General features: G+C 49.3%; 1 pseudogene; it reads right to left on the bottom strand.

Annotated features, from left to right (window-relative positions):
• Positions 1-20,927: 20,927 nt before the first annotated feature.
• On the bottom strand, positions 20,928-21,989 carry LOC146772221 (palmitoyltransferase ZDHHC11 pseudogene; annotated as a pseudogene).
• Positions 21,990-24,441: the final 2,452 nt, after the last annotated feature.

Genomic DNA, 24,441 nt, shown 5'->3' with positions numbered 1-24,441 from the left:
TTTTCCGGTCTTACTATCTCCTCGGTCCTAGCGCACACAGTGTTCACAGCACGTGACTGACAGGGCCTCGCCTTAGTGTAAGGTTACCCGATGTCCCCATGGCACCGGGGACATTGTTCTCCTCGCTTGGATGCGGTTCAGCAAACTAATGCATTCTGGGACGTGTAGTCCTCGTTCACGTCCGTGGCACTAACGCACCAGAACACAGAAAAAAAAGGCCCAGGCCTGAAGCACAGCATTTTTGGTGACCTGAGTCCTTGTGCATAACGCACTTTTATCATCCCCACGTTCGACCTTAGGCGAGCGAGGGAATACTCGACGGTAGCCCAATAATTGATTGAGACTTTACCTAGAACATCAGTGCACCCTCGAGGCCGTAAATGTATTTTAGTAACTCAGTTTGCAGCACAGGCCTCAGGTCAACATACTTGGCTCAGACCTAAGGTAGAGCGGCCACTTTACACCACATAATCATGGACAGTTTTATTGGTCTAGAGCTTTTGTGTGACAACCTAAGGGATTCTGGTGTTGCAGTCTAGGTTTTCCCTTCAGTGACCTAATTAGACTAAGACACCAAATAGCAGTTATTTGTAGGTGAAACGTTCAAGACTGGACACAGTTTATGGGACGGCATGGAGTGAGTGTACTTCATTTACTCCCAACCTCAATATGTTATGTTAAAAATGTGCCATACATGCTTAACAAAACCAACTTAAGGAGAGAGAAAGACAATTTCTAAAGGTAAAATGGTCTTATTTCAGCTTTCTCCTGCTTAAAATTTATGGCGTGGATGGTATATACTTAAAGAAGGATTGCAGTATCAAACCTGTGCACTCCACTGTTTATCCCACAAAACTTTAGAATGAAATGTTTTAGATCAATCTATTGCAATGTACTACTGAATACCTTGGAATCTACCATAGTCTATTCTTTTAGGGCCATCACTGCACTGGCCGGTGCGCACTGTGCAGCTCAGGCCGCTGGACTTCAAAACGAAACCAAGTCAGGCCCTATATACAGTCCAGGCATGAAATGCAAAACCAAGATCTGGGACCCCCATCGCTCCAGTCAGGTTTAAGACCTTGGTACACAGCTAGTCATCAATACGTGAACAAAGGCTTAGGACACTAATGAATAGCTGAAGCAGATGCCTCAAAACATTCATAAAACACCTGGATACATCTCACTATGAAACCTAGAGCAGGACTAGAGATTCAATACGCTATCCCCACAACCAGAGAAGCCTCTTGATTCTGTAGCTACGCAGTCAGAGTTGGTTCATGTTTCCTTGTCTCCACAGTGCAGGTTGGCACACATCTCCCAGTTCTAGCAGCTACAAGAGTCCTACGCTTCCCTGGAGCTACAGGTGACTGGCGATTCACCGCCCTGCTGCCACAGGTGACTGACTGGCGATTCACCGCTCTGCTGCTACAGGTGACTGTCGATTCACCGCCCTGCTGCCACAGGTGACTGGCGATTCACCTCCCTCCTGCCACAGGTGACTGGCGATTCATTGCCCTGCTGCCAGAGGTGACTGGCGATTCACTGCCCTGCTGCCACAGGTGACTGGCGATTCACCGCTCTGCTGCTACAGGTGACTGGCGATTCACCTCACTGCTGCCACAGGTGACTGTCGATTCGCCGCCCTGCTGCCACAGGTGACTGGCGATTCGCCGCCCTGCTGCTACAGGTGACTGGCGATTCACCTCCCTCCTGCCACAGGTGACTGGCGATTCATCGCCCTGCTGCCAGAGGTGACTGGCGATTCATCGCCCTGCTGCCAGAGGTGACTGGCGATTCATTGCCCTGCTGCCACAGGTGACTGGCGATTCACCGCCCTGCTGCCACAGGTGACTGGCGATTCACCGCTCTGCTGCTACAGGTGACTGGCGATTCACCGCTCTGCTGCCACAGGTGACTGGCGATTCACCGCCCTGCTGCTACAGGTGACTGGCGATTCACCTCCCTGCTGCCACAGGTGACTGGCGATTCACCGCCCTGCTGCCACAGGTGACTGGCGATTCACCGCCCTGCTGCCACAGGTGACTGGCGATTCACCGCTCTGCTGCTACAGGTGACTGGCGATTCACCTCACTGCTGCCACAGGTGACTGTCGATTCACCGCCCTGCTGCCACAGGTGACTGGCGATTCACCGCCCTGCTGCTACAGGTGACTGGCGATTCATCGCCCTGCTGCCAGAGGTGACTGGCGATTCATTGCCCTGCTGCCAGAGGTGACTGGCGATTCATTGCCCTGCTGCCACAGGTGACTGGCGATTCACCGCCCTGCTGCCACAGGTGACTGGCGATTCACCGCTCTGCTGCCACAGGTGACTGGCGATTCACCGCTCTGCTGCCACAGGTGACTGGCGATTCATCGCCCTGCTGCCACAGGTGAATGGCGATTCCTCGCCCTGCTGCCACAGGTGACTGGCGATTCACCGCCCTGCTGCTACAGGTGACTGGCGATTCACCTCCCTCCTGCCACAGGTGACTGGCGATTCATTGCCCTGCTGCCAGAGGTGACTGGCGATTCACCGCCCTGCTGCTACAGGTGACTGGCGATTCACCGCTCTGCTGCCACAGGTGACTGGCGATTCACCGCTCTGCTGCTACAGGTGACTGGCGATTCACCTCACTGCTGCCACAGGTGACTGTCGATTCACCGCCCTGCTGCCACAGGTGACTGGCGATTCGCCGCCCTGCTGCTACAGGTGACTGGCGATTCACCTCCCTCCTGCCACAGGTGACTGGCGATTCATTGCCCTGCTGCCAGAGGTGACTGGCGATTCACCGCCCTGCTGCCACAGGTGACTGGCGATTCACTGCTCTGCTGCTACAGGTGACTGGCAAATCACCTCACTGCTGCCACAGGTGACTGTCGATTCACCGCCCTGCTGCCACAGGTGACTGGCGATTCACCGCTCTGCTGCCACAGGTGACTGGCGAATTATCGCCCTGCTGCCACAGGTGACTGGCGATTCCTCGCCCTGCTGCCACAGGTGACTGGCGATTCAGCGCCCTGCTGCTACAGGTGACTGGCGATTCATCGCCCTGCTGCCACAGGTGACTGGCGATTCATCGCCCTGCTGCCACAGGTGACTGGCGATTCACCGCCCTGCTGCTACAGGTGACTGGCGATTCACCTCCCTCCTGCCACAGGTGACTGGCGGTTCATTGCCCTGCTGCCAGAGGTGACTGGTGATTCACCGCCCTGCTGCTACAGGTGACTGGCGATTCACCTCCCTCCTGCCACAGGTGACTGTCGATTCATTGCCCTGCTGCCAGAGGTGACTGGTGATTCACCGCCCTGCTGCTACAGGTGACTGGCGATTCACCTCCCTGCTGCCACAGGTGACTGGCGATTCATTGCCCTGCTGCCACAGGTGACTGGCGATTCATTGCCCTGCTGCCACAGGTGACTGGCGATTCATTGCCCTGCTGCCAGAGGTGACTGGCGATTCATTGCCCTGCTGCCACAGGTGACTGGCGATTCATCGCCCTGCTGCCAGAGGTGGTCCAAAGCCCTTTTTCCTGCATACAAAAAGTGTCTGATGATTCCATGCAGCCAGAGCTAGCTTATGATTGCTTGTTTTTTTAAATTATATTTTTTATTGTTTTTTCAACAAGAGAAACATGCAGGTAATCTTGCAGTGGTCAAGTTACATAGGTACCATTGATTACTACAGTGACAGCAGTGTATTAGCGTACCCATGGCCCATCACAACGTACAACTCTCTCACAAAAAGATGCCCAACAAAAAAGGTCAGATTCAAGGCTCCTCCCCAGCTTTTAACACAACTTACTATTAGAAAGATTGAAATTCTAGTTCCATCACTAGACTGCTCGTAGGCGCTTGACACTCCTGTCGAAGCAGAACTCTTACTCGGTCCATGGGCTTTCTATTATACAGGGAGTATCTCCGTCTTTTGAGTGCCAATCTGGATCTGGTAGAAATGCTAAGTTACGGTTACCCATTGGCTCTCGAGGCACTGGGCTCCTTTTTCCCCCCTCATAGGGGTCTGATCCTCGGCGGTTCTGGGATGGCTTGCATCATCAACCACCAAATCATCTGGTAACCCTTCATCATACCACACCTGTTTCATATGTGACTCTTCCAAAGCAGCTGATTCTAGCATGTCACATATTAAGGCTTCCCTGGGGGCACTCTGGGGCCCCTTCCCTCCCCTTGGAAGGATGTCCAACATGTAGAATGTATGATTCCTTAGTTGTGCCTTAGTTCTGCAGTGAGATATGGCTTATGATTTCTTTCTCCTGCAAAACACACAAGATGATGGACGGAATGTTGCACATTGGCAAAACATTCACCCCCGTCACAGATCTGGGTTTAATCCATCGTTATTTTGCTCACCACGACACCCCATTTCAGATATGACCATATGCAAATCAGTCTTGACCCTTTGCCTCATGGGAACAGTTAAGTCCGAACTGCTAAGCCATGTCTTCCCTGGACCGGAATCAAGCATCCTAGGACCGGTTTCGGGGTTTCACCCCTCTTCAGCCAGGATAGCTTGACTCCAGTGGCGTAGTGAGCACGGAACCCACGTCTGGACAAACCCTTCCCACATAGGGCGAACAGCAAAGCACACAAGATGATGGACGGAATGTTGCACATTGGCAAAACATTCACCCCCAGTCACAGATCTGGGTTTAATCCATCATTATTTTGCTCACCACGCCACCCCAGTTCAGACATGGCCATATGCAAATCAGTCTTTCTCCTGCAGCCAGAGATGGCTGATGACTCCTTACTTATAGAGGGCACATGATATCTAATCCTGCATCCAAGGGTGGTTCATTATCTGCTATCTCCCAGTAACATGCAACTCAAGATGTTCAGTCCTGTAAATAGACGTAGCTCATAGCCAGTTAGTCCTGTATAGAAGCAACTTGGATTCTTGTTCCAGAGACCTGCAGTCATGTTTTCTCCGTGATTTCATATCCACCCATATCATGGTGGCTTATTATTCCCTGTTCTACAGCAAGGGGTGGCCCATGACTTCCATTCACTAATGGTGGGGGATGTTTCCCACTGCTAATTAGAGAGACGGCTCACAATTCCCTGAAGTTGCACATGGTTTTCTATGAGTAAAGACCGACGTATACTAGAATACATTACACTAGCAGCCAGATGTGGACAACCATCAGAACCGCCAACCCTTCTTCAGTTCAGGAGAGAGCTAAAGACCCACCTCTTCAAAATAGACCACATCTCAGTGCCTCTGCAGTCTCCCTTCCCTCTGTGAATCAGCGAACCCCATACTCTATCTTGACATGACATCTCAAATGACATCATTGATGACATCATCAAACAAGTGCCTTAGGTTTTTAATAGTTTACATAGAGGCAGGTAACTACCATATTACTTTTCTACCTAAGTTTTTACAGCCCGTGTCCAACGAACGGGTAAGTGTTTACAAAACGCATGTGCCCCCAAAGCATCGTAGGTGTGTAGAGGTATTGAACACCTTATAAATCTTTGTACTGAAGACTAACTATATTTGCAAGTGACAGTTGACAACTTGTTTTCAGCATGTTCCACACAAGTTTTTTGGCTCTGCAGAAAAAGTTTCCAACAGGGCAAAGATTGTATGTAAAACATATTAAGTATTGTAAGCAGGCTTGAGTTATTAGGCAGAATAGTCTCAGCATGACAATTTCAGCAGAACATAGAAGACTGTAGGCACCAAGTACTAACCTACGAGCATGTGCTTGTTGTGCTTCTGAAGATAGTTATCTGTAACGTTTTCACCACAGTATGAAGGCTGCAGGTAGTTTGATCTTTAGCACCTTCAGACATTGGTATTTTAAGTGAAGAGTCGTACTTTGAACAAGTTTTGCATAGAGCATGCATACACTGTTCTTTGTGGATGCTTTTTTAATACACTGTGCTGTATTTCTCATTAGAGTTCCATGGCAGCAAACAGTGTGGTAAAGAGTAAACAGTCACCATAGAGCAGGGATATTCAAAGAACGTCCGGGGGCTGCATGCGGCCCTCCTGGCCTTTAATTGTGGGCCCCTGGTGAACAGCAGCACTGGGCTACTGTTTACTTGATAGAGCAGGAACATTCAGTAAGCTGTGAAATGGGCATACTTTATTTGCAGGTCAACTAAACTAAAGGTAAATGTCAGCTCTGATAGCTTCGAGTGGGATCCGTGGACCTTTTCAGGATTGGTTCGTTGCTCAAAGGGTTCCACTCCTTGATCGTTTCCTCTCTGATAGCTATAACAGCACAAGAGATAGAGCGGATCAAGTGAGGGAAGGAAAGGATGGGGACAGCGGGGAGGGAGACCTGCAAAAAGTAAAACACACGGTTATACACGGTATCTATGCGTATTCTATACTGTACACATATAACATGGGAAATGCCTGGAGGATGCTATAGTACCTGTAAAAGAAAATAACCATGAATATCATAGAATGTCCTGAACAGTGCTGTGGTTCATGGGGTTTGCTGTAGATTAGTTAATTCCCATAGTTTACATTCCCCAACAATGAACCTGCCGAAATTACCAAAAGGATTAATACATCCATGTAAGACTTTCGTAATTCACACTCTGTTATACCATAACCTCCACCGTTTCTCAACACGGCTTCGCCCACGGATGTCAATGCACTTAGTTGCCGGTTCGCATCCCGGCTTCGGCACTCAGTGCTCCACCATGTAACAGTGTTTGATTCCGCCTCTAAACCCTTATTCCTTTGAGCTTAGCGGGTCTTAGTTATACAATAGATTTTTACAGAATATAGCCGTTTCCCTCACGGCGCGAATTCTCTCTCTCTCTCTCTCTCTCACACTCGCTGCACACAAGTAGATTCCGTAACCCTACTCGCACTCAGCCTAGAGTGACGGCTTTGTAATTTCCATTACTGTGTCAGTATCGCGTGCATGAAGCAGGTGCACGTACAAGAACCAAAGGGATCCCCCTGTACCAGATACCACGTTAGAATCCCAAGAGCAAACTTCACGGTGCTTGAGCACCCTTACCCAACCGCGACCGCTTCTCGCCTGGCCTTGCTGCACCTCAGGAACCATTAGGAATATCCGGCACAGCCTTGCGCGTCTGCTTCCTTCTTCACCATAGCGCGACTCGGGAAACGTCATCGCGTGCAGGAAATGCGTAGGCACGTCCCCGGTGCGTCGCACAGACCTCTGGGCAATGTAGTTCTTCTTCTGAAAGGCCGCCGTTCGATCCTGACAACGGCCCCCGAGACGGCTCCTAACAGTACATCCCTCCCCCGAGGGACGTTGTCAGGGTTTCGGCTTATCCGGATGCAGCAAATGAAACTTTCGCACGAGTCGCGGAGCGTGGACTGCTTCCGCGGGTTCCCAGGAGTCTTCCTCCGGGCCGTATCCTTTCCAGGATATCAAGTACCACACCTTCCTCCCTCTCTTCTTGGAGTCCACCACTGCTCGTACCTCATATTCCGGTTCGTTGTTTATCAAGATGGGTTTTGGGTGTCGGGGTACGGGGGTGTGAGCTGGCTTCAACAAAGAGACGTGGAAAACCGGATGAATACGCATGTGATTTGGTAATGCTAGTTTCACTGCTACCGGGTTGATGATTTTTAAGGATCTTAAAAGGACCTATGTAGCGAGGGTTGAAGATACTGTAGCGCCGAAAGCGTATGTTTCTGGTGGATAACCATACCACCTCACCTTCTTTGTACAATGGTTCTGGTCTTCGGTGTTTATCGGCTTGTCTTTTTTACGCGGTTTTCGCGTTTTGAATGTTGCTTTGAGTGTTTTTCAGAATTCTTTGGATCCTTTTGATCCTCATTTGTACTTCTGGTACTTTTTTGGCTTCTCTGGGCAGGATAAAGGGTAGGAACCGGGGATGGAAGCCGTAAGTGACAAAAAACGGGGCATATTTAGTGGTGCTGTGTTGTGCACTATTGTAGGCTATTTCGGCGAGGCATAACCATTCAACCCAAGCTTCGGTAGAACTATGTACGTAGGATCTTAAATATTGTTTCAGGGTTTGGTTTAGTCTCTCCGTCTGTCCATCCATCTGGGGGTGGAAGCTAGTAGACATGTTTGAATCAATACGCAATGCGGAACACCACACTCTCCAGAACTGCGACGTGAATTGGGTGCCTCTGTCTGTGACTATCGTCCTTGGAAGGCCATGTAGTCGGACTATATGCGTGAGCAATAGTTGGGCTACTTGCCCAGCAGTGGGTAGCCGAGGGCATGCAATAAAGTGGCCCATCTTTGTTAAACTATCGATCACCACCAGGATTGTGGTACATCCTCGATCTTTTGGCAATCCCACGATGAAGTCCAATGATATGTGTTCCCAAGGTGTATCAGGGGTTGGTAGCGGTCGAAGCAGCCCGTAGGGTTTACCACGCTCGGGTTTGGTTTGCATACATACGTGGCATGTCTGTATCAGTGAGTGCACATCGCTGGCCATTGATGGCCACCAGAATTGTCGGAGGAGTCTCTCTTGTGTCTTTTCTCCTCCGTTGTGTCCCGATGTGGGCGAAGCATGACACCATTGTAGAGCTTCTTGTCTTAAGCTCGGGGTAGGTACGAATAACTGTTTCCCTTTCATAGGGAGGCCTTCGCGGACCTTCCATTCTGGGTGGTCCACTAACCATTTTTTCCATCTTGGCCTCTTCATCTCGGTCATTACCTTCGTGAGGAATTGCTCGGATTTCACCACGCAGATTGCTTGCTCTGGCTGTATAATGGATCGTGCTATTGGTTCCGTAGGTGCGGGTGTGCTTTCTTGTCTTGAGAGGGCGTCTGCCTTTTTGTTCGCACTCCCAGGTCTGTAGGTGAGCACGAACCAAAATTCCTCGAAGAACAGCATCCACCTGAGTTGTCGGGGGGAGAGGAGACGAGCTGAGGTCATATATTGCAAATTCCGGTGATCTGAATACACTGTAGTAGTATGTTTGGCCCCCATTAAATAGTGCCGCCATTCTTTGAAGGCGTCCCGTATGGCGAGCAGCTCTTTTTCTGCTATGGTGTAATTGATTTCTGATCCCGTTAGTTTTTTGGACATGAAAGCAATGGATGCAACAGGCCGTTCTGGGGATCTCTCTGAGATAACACCGCACCGATTGCCACTTCGGAGGCATCGGCTTCCACCAAGTATGGCCTTTCAGGATCTGCGTGTGCCAGAACGGGGGCCGTTGTAAATGCCTCTCGAAGCTGTACAAACGCCTGTTGGGCTTCTGGAGTCCAGGTGAATTTGATCTTTTTCCGGAGAAGCTGAGTGATCGGGGCCACGATATCCGAAAAGTGGAAGATAAATCGTCTGTAAAAGTTGGCAAATCCTAGAAAGGATTGTACATCCTTGAGGTTTGTAGGGGTAGGCCACTTCAGCACTGTCTTGATCTTTCTTTCTGCCATGGTTTGTCCGTGTGCTTACAACATCACCCCCAAGAATTCAACCTGGTCTACGTGAAACTCACATTTACTGAGTTTACAGTATAAAGCATTGGCTCTCAATGCCTCTAATACCTTTCCTACATGTTGTTTATCCTGGTTGACGTTTTCTGAGTATATTAGAATGTCGTCTATGTAAACTATTGCGAACCTGTCTAAATACTCCCGCAACACTTCATTCAGAAAGTACTGAAATGCGGCAGGCGCATTGCAAAGTCCGAACGGCATTGCTTGATACTCAAATAAGCCGTATCGGGTGCGAAAAGCCGTCTTCCATTCGTCGCCCCTTCTCATACGAACGAGGTGGTAAGCACCCCGGAGATCGAGTTTGGTGTAGACTACGGCCTTCTTTACCTGGTCCAGTAGGACCGATATCAGTGGAAGCGGGTAGCTATTCTTGATGGTTACCTTATTTAATGCGCGAAAGTCAATACACGTTCTTAGCTCTCCATTTGCCTTTGGTATAAAAAAAAGGGGAGACGCAGCTGGGGATTTGGATGGCCTAATAAACCCATTCTTTTGGTATTCCTCCAGATAGTCTCGCAAATGCTCATTTTCTTTTTCTGACAGGGCATAGATCCTCCCACATGGCACCACCGCCCCCAGAACCAGATCTATCTGACAATCATATGGGCGATGTGGAGGAAGCAGGTTCGCCTGTCTTTCGTTAAAGACATCTACATAGTCTCCGTATATTTCAGGTAACACCACATCCTTTTCTGCCGCTGTGGCTATCATGTACCCCTTGACCAATGATCTTTCTACAGGTTTTTGTTCCGTAAGACAGCTGTGGTCACAGAACGGGGAATCAAAGACTATGCTATGATCTGCCCAATTTATGGTAGGGTTATGTTTCATTAACCATGGTAATCCTAGGATCACCCCATACAAGGGCGTCTTAATGATATTGAAGGTCAACCATTCGATATGTGTTTCCCCACAGCTGACCTCAAGGGAGGGGGTACTAAATCCTATGGGTCCTGAAACCAGATTCCTACCGTCTACGGTCAGGACGGTTTCCAAATGTTCTTTAGCTACCTTTGGGATCTCTAAGTTCTGCACTACGTCTTCATCCATAAAGATGCCTGTTGCACCAGAATCCAAAAGGGCAGTTACTTCTACCTTTTTTCCTTTGAGACGTAAATGCAGACTCACAAAAAAATGGTTTTTCTCGCCTATCACAGAAGGAATTTCATACTGGCCCTTGGCATTTCCTCCCCCAATCCCTGGGCCTATTAGTTTTCCGCCTTTGGTACGATCTGCGAAGTAGCCCGCGCATACCCTCCTTCTCTCGCTTTGGGTTTAGCCAAGCAGTCCTTTACATAGTGCCCTTTCTTCCCACAATACATACATAAGCCTTGCTTTCTCCTCTGTTCCCTTTCTTCCTGTGTAAGGGCCGCTCTCACTGACCCTATTTCCATAGGTTCCGTTACTGAACCAGATACCACCCCCGGTAAGCGTGGTTTATCGCTCCTCACAAAAGGACGGTCATATTTCTTTCTGTACCCCCTTCGTTCCGAGAGACGATGGTCCAAGCGTCTAGCTAGGTTAATGAGATCGGTACAGGATCGGGGTTGAGGGTCTATGTGGGCTATTACGTCCTTCAAATCATCCCTTAGACCATGGTGAAAGATGGCTGCTTGTTTATCCTCGGGCCATTGTGTTTCTGCCACTAATCGCTGAAACGCGTTCACATATACCAATAACTCCCGGTTCCCTTGTTTTAATTCTAACAATTCCCTATCCACTGAATACGAATGGGTTCGTTGGTCAAACACGCGCTCAAACTCCTCCCGAAACCCGTCCCAATCGTATAAAAAGGGATCATCTTTCCGTACCAAGGAAACTGCCCATTGCGCCGCGTCCCCTGCCAAATAGGAGATCAGAAAGGCTACTCTAGCCTGGTTGGTACTAAATACCTTGGGACGGCACGTGAAATGAAGCATGATTTGCGTTAAAAAAACCTGTACCTTCCTTTCATCCCCATGGAATCTTTCTGGGGCGGCTAAGGGAATGGGCGTGGGGATTTCCACTGTAACAGGAGTGGATTGCATTGAGGACGGGCCCCCTCCCCATGCACCTCCACCATTAGGTCTGCTCCCTACTGCATCAAATGGATTACGCTGCAATCGTTCTACGCGCTCTTGTAACACCGCTGTTTCTGCTCTGGAGGCCGCTACCTCAGTTTGTACTATTTGTAAGGCTGCTATCACGTCTTCTAGGGTGGCCATTGTGCCCCGAACCAACCGGGAAGGGAAAATAGGTCAGGCCGGATATTCTGTCAGCTCTGATAGCTTCAAGTGGGATCCGTGGACCTCTTCAGGATTGGTTCGTTGCTCAAAGGGTTCCACCCCTTGATCGTTTCCTCTCTGATAGCTATAACAGCACAAGAGATAGAGCGGATCAAGTGAGGGAAGGAAAGGATGGGGACAGCGGGGAGGGAGACCTGCAAAAAGTAAAACACACAGTTATACACGGTATCTATGCGTATTCTATACTGTACACATATAACATGGGAAATGCCTGGAGGATGCTATAGTACCTGTAAAAAAAAATAACCATGAATATCATAGAATGTCCTGAACAGTGCTGTGGTTCATGGGGTTTGCTGTAGATTAGTTAATTCCCATCGTTTACATTCCCCAACAATGAACCTGACGAAATTACCAAAAGGATTAATACATCCATGTAAGACTTTCGTAATTCACACTCTGTTATTCCATAACCTCCACCGTTTCTCAACACGGCTTCGCCCACGGATGTCAATGCACTTAGTTGCCGGTTCGCACCCCGTCTTCGGCACTCAGTGCTCCACCATGTAACAGTGTTTGTTTCCGCCTCCAAACCCTTATTCCTTTGAGCTTAGCGGGTCTTAGTTATACAATAGATTTTTACAGAATATAGCCGTTTCCCTCACGGCGCGAATTCTCTCTCTCTCTCTCTCTCTCTCTCTCTCACACTCGCTGCACACAAGTAGATTCCGTAACCCTACTCGCACTCAGCCTAGAGTGACGGCTTTGTAATTTCCCTTACTGTGTCAGTATCGCGTGCATGAAGCAGGTGCACGTACAAGAACCAAAGGGATCCCCCTGTACCAGATACCACGTTAGAATCCCAAGAGCAAACTTCACGGTGCTTGAGCACCCTTACCCAACCGCGACCGCTTCTCGCTTGGCCTTGCTGCACCTCAGGAACCATTAGGAATATCCGGCACAGCCTTGCGCGTCTGCTTCCTTCTACACCATCGCGCGACTCGGGAAACGTCATCGCGTGCAGGAAATGCGTAGGCACGTCCCCGGTGCGCCGCACAGACCTCTGGGCAATGTAGTTCTTCTTCTGAAAGGCCGCCGTTCGATCCTGACAACGGACCCCCGAGACGGCTCCTAACAGTAAAGAAGCAAAGAATGTTTTCGAGACAACTTATCTTATTCATGCATCTGCTTTGCGTCCCCCTACGCCCACCTTTCAACACCCTGACCCTGTCCTGCAGGCATCTTTACAGCCCTCTGGAAACCACAGACAGTACTTTGTGGCCGCCGGGGGAAACATTTGCAAGTACCCATGCCATAGAGTAAACAGTGTCAACAGTACCCACTTTTCAGCTCATAACCACTTAATTTCTCAGTGAAGGTTCAGTCACTGTCAGGGGTTTAATACAGGTAAAGCCTGTCCGTAGTAGAGCATTAGTTATATAACAGAGCTTAAGTATCTGGAGGAACGTGGTTTTCCCTGCACAGTTGTATACATACACACCAGGTGCAGAATATGTTTCCCTTTCATCTGTGATTCATAGTCAACATAAACCTAGCTACCAGTGAAGTGTATGGTAAACGGTCAATGTTGCAGATAACAAAAGCTTGCTTTACCTATGGGGGTTGTATGTATGATAGCAGTAATGAAGCCTCATATTATTCGGAGCTATTTTACACTTACTTCCATAGCTTTAATGCTGTACCTTTTTTAATAGAGAAATGTGTAAGAGAAGCTTGGATGATGTCATGAGTGATGTCATAAATGATGTCATACAACATGTCATAAGTGATGTAATATGTGAGGTCATAAGCAGTGCATGACGGTGGCGCAAGTTGTAGTTAGCTCTGTTAACTATAACTGGTGAATTTCTATGGCTTTTTTAGTTCAAAACGTTAATGTTGTCACGGACATAGTCACCTAACTATAACATTACTTTAACCTTTGTTTCTGTCAGTGAATTTCGAAATGATTTCTTTTGAACAAAAGCAGATTTTTTTTTATCACACCTAACTATAACTTTACTTTAACCTTTGTTTTTTGCAGTGCATTTCTAGGAATTTTTAACATAAAGTAATACTTTGTTACCATACGTAAAGCCAACCTCCCCACGCAGTTGGCCACTGTGCCTGGCCTCTAACCAGATCCTGCAGCAAACCCCCCACAGGGCCTTATGTTGTTTAGAAGGGAGGGCTGTCACATGGCTCCCTCCCCAAGCCTCATTAGGCCCATTAGGCATTGGGGTCCCCCCAACCCCCAGAGCCTTATGTTTTTTAAAGGGGAGGGGGACCAAGTGGCCCCTCTCCTGAAGCTTATTAGGCCCTGGGGCCCCCATCCCTCAGTGCTGTTAATTTTGTTAAGGGGAGGGGTTGCACAGCCTCCCTCCCCGAGCCTCATTAGGCCCATGGAATCCCATCTTACAAGGCCCAATGTGTTTTCAAGAGGAGAGAAGCCACGGCCCCCTTCCTCGAGCCTCATTCGGCCATGTGGATCCCATGCCCCAGGCTCCCGAAGCCTATTTTAGCCTCAGGGACCCCATATGCCGTGACCCAATGTGATAAATAAGGGAAGGGGACATGTGTCCTCCCTCCCCAAGTCTTAAAAGGGCCCTAGGGACCCCAGGGCCATGTTTTTTTAAAGGGGAGGGCGGATGTGCAGCCCCCCTCCCTAGCCTGTTTTGGTCCAGGGACCCCAACCCCTGTATTTAATATAGGTGGGTGCCCTGGAGCCCAACCAGGGCACCCACCATACACTCCTTGGGGGACACGTGGAGAGCTCCTGGGCCCCTGCGGCCCCAGCCTGTTCCCCACATGCTGCAGAAGCTGGCATTGCTCCCACTCGCAGGGAGCAGCTCTTGAAGCTGCTCCCTTCTGTTGGCAGAAATCTCTTGATCTGTTTCCCTGCCCACAGCAATGCAAGTAGAAAAGCAGATCACAAGTCAGCTCCCAGCTGGCGAGAATATTTTTAAAGCTCTGGCCGCTGGGAGGAGACTTTATGTTTTCTATATGATTTGAATTTTGAACATGCTTTCACCAGGCGGGGGCAAACACAAGTTTACCTGACAGCACTGGTGCGGTCAAGGGAACTGCTGTGTCCTGTGGGTGGGCTACCCAAGACACAACAATTGAGCCGGCCTCAGGGATGGGTCCCCGGGACCACAGAATGCTCAGGAAGGGGGCCACACAGCCCCCTCCCCTTAACATGTTAATAGCGGCTCAGGGGAAAGGGGTCCCCAGGGCCTTTTAAAGGCTCGGAGAGGGGAGCCGCATGCTCCCGTCCCCTTTTTGGAACATACCTGTGGTGGGCATAGATATTGTAGGACCAATGGACCCACAAACAGCATCTGGGCACAGATTTATATGGTGATAGTGGACCATGCCACCAGGTATCCAGAAGCTATTCCCCTGAGGACCACAACAGCTCCTGGTGTGGCAAGGGCCCTGCTTGGAGTATTCTCCAGAGTGGGCTTTCCAAAGGAGGTCATTTCTGACAGAGGTGCCAACTTCATGTCAGGATACTTGACTGCAATGTGGAAGGAGTGTGGTGTGAACTACAAGTTCACCACACCCTATCAGCCACAGTGCAATGGGCTTGTTGAGAGATTCAACAAGACCCTAAAGGGAATGATAAAAGGTTTACCAGACAAGCTTAGGCGAAGTTGGGACATCCTTTTACCCTGCCTTCTGTTTGCTTACAGAGAGGTCCCACAAAAGGGGGTTGGCTACAGCCCTTTTGAGCTTTTGTTTGGGCATCCTGTAAGAGGACCCCTATGTTTAGTAAGGGAAGGATGGGAGAGACCTCTCAGACAACCCAAACTTGATATAGTGGATTATGTACTTGGTCTCCGCTCCAGGATGGCAGTGTATATGAAGAAGGCTTCTAAAAACCTTGAGGCAAGCCAAGAACTCCAAAAAGCTTGGCATGACCAAAAGGCTGTGCTGACTGTTTACCAGCCAGGGCAGAAAGTGTGGGTGTTGGAGCCAGTGGCCCCAGCAGCCCTCCAAGACAAATGGTCTGGACCACACACTATTGTTGAGAAAAAAGGAGAAGTCACCTACTTGGTGGACCTTGGGACTTCCAGAAGCCCCCACAGGGTGCTTCATGTCAACAGATTGAAGGCATATGTTGACAGGGCAGACATGGGCTTACTCATGGCTACAGATGAGGGGCAGGAGGAAGAGAGTGACCCTCTCCCAGACCTGTTGACTCAGAACCCTGATGATGGCTCAGTTGATGGTGTGGTCTTTTCTGACAGCCTCACTGTCCATCAGCAACAGGACTGCAGACAGGTTCTGCAATCCTACAGACATATGTTCTCTCTGACCCCAAGTCAGACAAACTGGTGCACCCATGAGGTGGACACTGGTGACAGTCTGCCTGTGAAGAGTAAAATCTACAGGCAACCTGACCATGTCAGGGACTGCATAAAAGTTGAGGTACAAAAGATGTTGGAGCTGGGAGTCATTGAACCTTCAGAGAGCCCTTGGGCTAGTCCTGTAGTCCTTGTGCCAAAACCTCACACCCAGGATGGTAAGAGAGAGATGAGGTTTTGTGTGGATTACAGAGGTCTCAATGCTGTCACTAGGACAGATGCCCACCCAATACCTAGGGCGGATGAGCTCATTGACAGACTGGCAGCTGCTAAGTTTTTGAGCACATTTGACCTGACAGCAGGCTACTGGCAAATCAGACTAGCTGAGAATGCAAAGGCCAAAACTGCTTTCTCGACCCCAGGAGGACATTATCAATTTGTGGTAATGCCCTTTGGTTTGAAGAATGCACCTGCCACTTTCCAAAGGTTTATGAATCAAGTCCTTACTGGGTTGGATGATTATTGTGCAGCTTATCTTGATGATATTGCTGTCTTTAGCTCCACCTGGGAGGATCACCTGGTCCACCTGAGGAATGTTTTGGAGGCCCTGCAACAGGCAGGCCTCACTATCAAGGCCACTAAGTGCCAGATAGGGCAGAGCAAGGTTGTATACCTGGGCCACCTAGTTGGTGGGGGTCAGGTTCAACCACTGGAGAGCAAGATCCAGACCATAAAGGACTGGACTCCTCCAACTACCCAGACTCAGATCAGAGCTTTCTTGGGCCTGACTGGGTACTACAGAAAGTTTGTTAAGAACTATGGGTCCATTGTGACACCACTTAATGACTTGACCTCCAAGAAAATGCCAAAGAAAGTTCAGTGGACAGTAAGCTGTCAAAAAGCATTTGATGACCTGAAGAAGGCCATGTGCAGTGCACCTATTCTGAAAAGTCCAGACTACTCCAACGAGTTCATTGTCCAGACAGATGCTTCTGAGTTAGGTGTGGGAGCTGTTCTTTCACAACTTAATATAGATGGTCAAGACCAGCCCATTGCTTTTATAAGTAGAAGGCTGACCCCTAGAGAGAAAGGTTGGTCAGCTATTGAGAGGGAGGCCTTTGCTGTGGTTTGGGCCCTGAAGAAGCTGAGGCCATACTTGTTTGGCACTCACTTCAAGATTCAGACAGACCATAAGCCCCTCTTGTGGCTAAATCATATGAAGGGTGAAAATCCCAAACTTCTTAGGTGGTCCATTTCCCTACAGGGGATGAACTTCACAGTGGAACATAGACCTGGGACTGACAATGCCAATGAAGATGGACTCTCCAGATATTTACACTTAGAACATGAAGACTCAACTGGTCAAGGTTAGTTTAATGTCCCTAAGTTGGGGGGGGGGGTTGTGTAGGAGAGTAGGGTCTGCTTTCTATGTTCACCCCCACTTTTTGCTTTTGCTTTACTGGTTTTCGACTTAGATGTGGCTGTGGGCCTGCTAATCAGACCCACAGCCCTGCTGTTCTCTCTCTAAATTGATACTATGTACTTTAGGTGCATAACCCATTTGGATAGGATCACCTTATTGGCCCCTGTACAGTGTACCTTAGGTACCCAGGGCATAGGTGTACCCTAGGCCTACCAGGGGCTGCATCATGTATTGTGCCACCCCTGGCCTGGCCTTCCATTATGACACAACTGGCTGATCACTCAGCTGGGGCAAGGTCGTGTAATCACTCCTTGCTTAGGTGTAGTATTCCTATACCTATCTTACATATAGACACATGTGTACCTATCAGCCACTCCTATGGCAGGCCTTAACAATCCTGAAGGCAGAGTGCTTGGTAACATGTGAGATGGTGCTCTAGCATGAGCTGAGCCTGTCTGCAGCTTTCGGAACCATGTCCTTATAGCTGTTCTATGATATAGCCTACCATATACTCTTATTATCTTAAACGGTTATGGTAACTATGGTTTGGCTTTATCAAAACATGTCGTGTAAGGTGTCTAACACTGTGGAATAATACCCCCATCCCATTTCTGGGGATGAGGATATTATCCCTCCCTTCTAGAGGGAGAAGCCATGTTGTAACCTACTTACCCGGTTAAAGTTAACCAGAGCCCCAGCATCACAAAATGGATGCTGCTGCCACAGACACGAGTCTGACCTCCTGCTGCTGGGAGTGATCCCGGCAAGGGAGGCTTGGACAATAGGTTTCCTGCCTTGGGAGGTGCGAGCACCACCCCAGACAGGCCTTAGTGTATTGGGGCAGGGAGGGATGAAAAGAATGAGACATGCCTGGGGCACACAAGGTGTCCCGTGCATAGTCCAGTTCAAACCGGTGCTGGGGCACTCCAGCCCCAGTCCTGGCGCGAAACTGGACAAAGGGAAGGGGGTGTAACCACCCCCCTCCCAGGTCCCACCCATAAGGCGTGACCTAGCAGGTAACCCAGCCCCCCAGATTAGTATAAGAGTGGTAGCTGGGCCCCAGGAGATTAGATTATCCTGAACCTGCAACTTGAACAGAAACTCTGGACCTTCGACATTCGACGAAAGAAGAAGACTGAAGAATCTCCCTTGTGGCCAAGGAGTGGCTACCCTGTGCAAACAGGCACCATCAAGAGACTACCCTTTGCTTTGCTGAAGTTCTACGAGGGACCGACTGCAGAGCCCGACCAGAGCCTTGACTTCCAGACTTCTCCGACCCTGATCCACATCCACAGCCGAGCTGAGATCCGTGGAGGCGACGAGAGACGTGGGACCGGCTACTTGGGAAAAGTGGCGAGTATCTTCCAGCGCAGCTTCTGAGGCACCCTCGAAGTTGTGCACCGGGGATTGAGAAGCCCCAACCACAAGCACCATCTGCACCGAAGATCAGCCCCCCACACTCCACGAGTCCTGCGTGAGGCCCTTCTGCATTTTCCTGCTTGCCGCGTCTGTCCGGTTGCTTGCCCATTGGTTAGTGGACTTTGTGACGACGAACCCTGAAATCTTCACTGCTGGTTTGGCTCCTCCAGACTGGCTCCCGCTTCCTTGCAAAAGAGAAGCACCCCAGACCTTCCTGGTCTGCACCAGAAGCAAGTCCTCCGTTCTTCGTGGGTTCCACTTGCCAAGGCTTGGTGAGTCCTAGTTCGACTTCGACGCTGCCGACAGCAAGAGCCTTTGTGGGACAGCTCGCCTCCTGGTCCTGGTTGTCCTCGACGTCTCCTGGTACCCGTGGCTGCAGCGACAAGCTTCACCTTTCACCTGCAATCTTCACGACATCGCCTGGTCCCTTCCTGGTTCCACGTGGTCACTGGCTAGTGACCTTGACTCTGTCCCTTCTGCTTGCAGGTATCCTCTCTTCTTGATCCCCGCCTTGGGATCCACCGAAAACTCTTCACTGACTGCCTGTCAGCAACTTTCCCTCAGGCATCCATAGAAGTCCACGACGAAACCCGACGCAAGTTCACACCTATGCACCCGCAGCTCGTGGGCTAGGTAACTTGGGTACTTTGGTGCTCACAAGGGTAGTGACTATCCTAGGGTCTAGTTTCCGAGTCTCGACTCTCTAGCTGCTTTAGAAGTGTCCTTAAACTGTTAATTTCTAACTGCTAGTAATTCTATCGACTTTTACGCATTACGCGTGAGTGTTTCCACTCTGCACCTGAATCCCGTGGGCCTCCCACTTCCTAACTGTTGCTAGTGTAGTGTGGCCCCAGCGATTCCCTAGGCCTAGGCCTATCCTATTTCCGTGACAGTGGTCCTTATACCACTTCTTTAGTATATGGTTTGCGTGGCCCCTAGGGCCTAACTGTATTACTTACCTGTGTGACTTAATGTATGCTTAAATAAGACTGTGTTGTACTTACCTCTAATCTCATAAAGAGTGCTGAGGGTTTGACTAGAATAAATACACTTTATTTTATATATATATCTGTTGTGGTGTCCTTTCATTTGGTATTCAAGGGATTATATATGGTATCACAGCTGGCTTCACATGCCATTCAGAGTTTAGCCTAAGACTGCTCTTGTCCATGCTACCACTAGGATAGCTGGTCTATAAGGTTGACTTTACAACCAATCACCATAAGGGTTGTTTGGACTGATATAAGGTGTACACTAGAACTAGTGACATCATACATCAGGCCAACTTCTCACATTAGCCACCTCTGTGAATGGTGGTCACAGGTGGAGAATCTCTAAAAGTTGCAGGATCGAGTGTGAACGAAACCCAACTTGGGCCCACGTGAACTCAGCGTAGAAACATTGGTTTATTCTTCATTCCTACGTCCCAAACCCAAGTATAATTCATTTCAGCTTGGTTGTTCTAACACCCTACTAATTGTTGCACTGCACTATTCGCACCGGTGGTATCTGTCGACATACTCCATGCAAAAAAGTTTAAAGTATCAACAGTTTTGTACAAATAGAAGTGAAAATATTTTTGTGTGTGATCATAAATAAAAGCTATGTGTGACTGAGAATTTATTTGTAATATTGAAAGAGACTTTTTGCTTTACCTGTACCATACAGTCATTGCTTATTGGAACAAATGGAATATAACTCCCTAGTAGGTCAGAACATCGATCCAGCGACTATGCCAGTAACGACCTATTGGAACGCTCAATGAATCCGGAAATAACTCTACTGTATTGATTTTCGATACATATGGAGATCCCCGCTTTGGGAATGCCGGTTAGGCCTAGTTAGCCCTACAGTGTCAACTACTATCTTCTACGGAGGCACCTAATGGCTTTCGGGCAGGATACAACAACTTCTGTACATGCCGGACACATCCAAATAAAATCTCTAGGTGGTTGGATTAAACATAAAGGGAATTCCTCTATAAAATACAAATGTGGGATTAAGCAATAATCAAACAAATGTCGTTCTTGTACTGCTTTGTTCCTGAACTTTCACATTTGCTGGGTTCACTCCTGGTTTGCAGCATCTGCAGGTCTAGGTTCAGGCGAGAGATGTGGCATCAACGACATCTGTACATATTCCATCCGGTTGCCCAAGAGAAATAAGTCCGCTATCACGATACAGAAGGGCACTTGATCTAGCGGACAGAGGGAGGTCTGTTTCTTTGGGGGTGCCTACTGTATCAGCCAATGTTCCGTCTGACGTCGCTTGTGCCTCCTCAATGTTCTTCCTGTCTCTGATGCTCTGGGTGTTTCGCTGGTGCACCATATAGTCGTAGGTGCTCAACCGCTTCCACAGGAGGTACAGATGGAATACCAGCAAGTGTCCAAGCAGCAAAATAGGTATGATGCCCAATATCACAGTGATAACTGCTATGGCCAGAATTCCTGCTGCAGTCGTCTCAACTGGAGCAGCCGGAAGAAAGACTAACCAAGTAGTGTTTGAGGTCACTCCCTCAAACTGCGGCGCTGTGCGGAGGTCCGCCGGGTTCACGAAGTACTGGATGAAGACGTAGAGGACCACCATCGTCAAGAGAAAGACTCCAAGGACGGAAGACCCCACCGCGCTGAAGAAAAACCAGTAGTTCTTTCCTCCCACACAATTATTCAGCCACTTGCAGTGGTGGTCGAAGTCGGAGATGCACTTGTTGCAGGCGCTACAGTGCTTGGCCCTAGGCCCCACGTCGACTTGGCACAGGTAGCAGTGAAGGTTTTGAATGACGTGCTTGTGCTTGGAGCGGTCCAGAACCGGCATGGGGCGGCTGTAACTTTTCTTGGCCAGGACATTGGGGTCTGCGGGGTCCACCGTATTGGCGACAAGATGTGTGACAAAGTGTCCAGCGAAGAGTATCCCAGTGACCACATAGGCTGCATCCTTCCACCCATGAGGCAGCAGAGGTATGTATATCCCGAAGCCAACGACGGCCAGGTAGGAGTAAACGAGCCAGGCGATGAACTGGAAAGGGTGGAGAGGGAAGGACCACCCATTCATCCTGGAATGGGTGGAGACGTGGATGGGGCCGCTCCCGCCATTTTGCTGCTCCGGTTCAGTTTGCCTCAGCCTCCTGCTGTAACAACTCATCTTCACAACTTCCGAAATCATTTCCCGAAAAAGCAGGGGGCCCGTGCGCCTCTTCCGGGACGGGGGTGACTTCTCGGCACCGGGTCGTCCCTCCAGAGCCCACACTAGTGTCTTGTGAGCTGCGTTCCCGGCAGCGGATTCAGCAGGGAGACGTAAGTGCCACCAGCTGCGGCTTCAGGTGCAAGCAGCACACCTTCGGCTTCTTGTGGGTTTCTGCTGTATACATACTATGTGGCAGGCGCTTTCTTCTTCCTCGCTTTCTTTGCAGAGTTCATAATTCCTAAGCACTACTTTTGCAACTATGGAAACAGCTTCTCACTTTATTTTTTCCGGTCGCTTACAATCTCCTCGGTCCTAGCGCACACAGTGTTCACAGCACGTGACTGACACGGCCTCGCCTTAGTGTAAGGTTACCAGATGTCCCCATGGCACCGGGGACATTGTTCTCCTCGCTTGGATGTAGTTCAGCAACCTAATGCATTCTGGGACGTGTAGTCCTCGTTCACGTCCGTGGCACTAACGCACCAGAACACAGAAAAAAAGGCCCAGGCCTGAAGCACAGCATTTTTGGTGACCTGGGTCCTTGTGCATAACGCACTTTTATCATCCCCACGTTCGACCTTAGGCGAGCGAGGGAATACTCGACGGTAGCTCAGGCAAAAGCAGAGTTGTCACGGGACTCCTGCAGCTAAAAATGTTTGAAAAACACGACGTGAATTGTGCTACGTAAAACAACATTTTTGAATGTCTGTATAATTTATTTATGAGGCGATTAAAGAGGAACACGCGTTTGATGTAGCCAGGACGTTGGAGCCTGGGTTTCAAATCCAAGACAGATGATACTAAAATGAAACTACAAGTCCCAGAATGCTATCCGCTGTTTATTAAAAACCAGCACTGTCTCTTATATTGGAAACTAGAGTTTACGGTCAGCGGTGCCTGAACAGCTGAAACACAACAACATTGTTTTACATATATTTGAAATACTTCTTCAGACGTGAATAATGCAGTGCTGCAAGTTACTACTTGTACTTGAAGTTACATGGTCTACCTTTCAAAGGAGTGCACACCACCTACAGGGCTGCTGAGGAGATTCTTTCTGCTTCAGCTTTGAGGCACACATTTAAAAACCCAGGGGCAGATCTACGAGGAAGTGCCGCAGCGTGGCACCGCAAGCCCTTTGGCTGCGCCACGCTGCAGCACTTCCGAAGCACAGGGATGCGACATATTTACAAGAATATGTCGCATCTCTGTGCTTTCTCCTGCACTGGCGCACAAACTGCAGCCATGCGCAGGCTCAGGCACCCTTGCACCATGGTGCAAGGATGCCTGCGTCGTGGGGAGATTGTTTTTGTGCAGGGAGGTGCCCCTTCCTGCACAAAAACAATCACTACAGGCATTTTCCTCTTTCAATGCGTGCTGTAGAATGCAGCACGCATTGAAAGAGGAAAAAACGAAGCGAAATTAAAACATTTCTCCTCGTTGGGCCTCGCTACGCCACCTCTAGGGTGGCGTAGCATTCACACGCATCTCCAGATTTCTCATAAATCTGGAGATGTGTCTTGTTCCATGGGTGTTGCGTGGGAACACCCACATCAACACCCTTGGAACGCCCCTTCAACGCAAAGTGCTACCTGTGAAGGGGCCGTATTTACAAGGAGAGAAAAAGTCACACAGGGTGGCTTTTCCTCTCCTTGTAAACATGGAGGTGCCCCCTGCGCCACCAGTACGTCACGAAAAGTGACGTACTGGTGGTGCAGGGGCTTGTAAATCTGACCCCCAGCATGCATTTGTCAGGGTTGTGGCAAGGTAACCTTTCTTTTCAGAGCAGGCTCTGACATTTTAAACAGGATGACACTAGATGTGTGTAAACTCCAACTCCTCATCCTTTGTGCTCCTTCTTAGGCAAGGTGGAAGCAATCAGAATTTAAATTGGCGTCCTGTGGGATACGAAAGGCCTCAGGATGTCTGGTGATGGGGCTGGTCATCGGGTGTGGGGAGCTGGGGATGGTTGTAAATTGTGCATGAGACCTGCAGACTGCATCAGAGATGCCACCATCAGTGTCCAAAAATGCCCCAGGGTTCCTCTTGCTCCATAAAGTCCTGTGCGCAGTACACGTCCATCTTGTGAATCAGGCCACCTTAATTCACTTTAAACTCACTTCTTTCTAAAGCCTTTGACTTAGCTAAGTGCTCTTTAGGTCGAGCCTGGGCAGCCTATGAGCTGCTCCGAAGGCATGCTGTATTCAGGTATGGACTTGAAGCTCCGCCCACCCTCCGTCCATATTTTTCATTGGCTTGTGTCATTGTCCACTGTAAACTGTGACTATTCACTGGTCAATAGGCTTAGTAATCCTTCCTTAGTACTGCCTTGTCTCATTTTGTAACTTCCCATGGCGACACCGCCTTTTACATGTGTTGTTAATCAGTAGGCTTTAATTACTGGGGAGAGGATGTAGCCTTACAGCTAGAG

Source organism: Triturus cristatus, chromosome 12, assembly GCF_964204655.1.
Source record: "Triturus cristatus chromosome 12, aTriCri1.1, whole genome shotgun sequence".
Lineage (NCBI taxonomy): Eukaryota > Metazoa > Chordata > Amphibia > Caudata > Salamandridae > Triturus > Triturus cristatus.
Note: the sequence above shows the minus strand (reverse complement) of the source record. Positions and strands in the feature narration are given on the sequence as shown.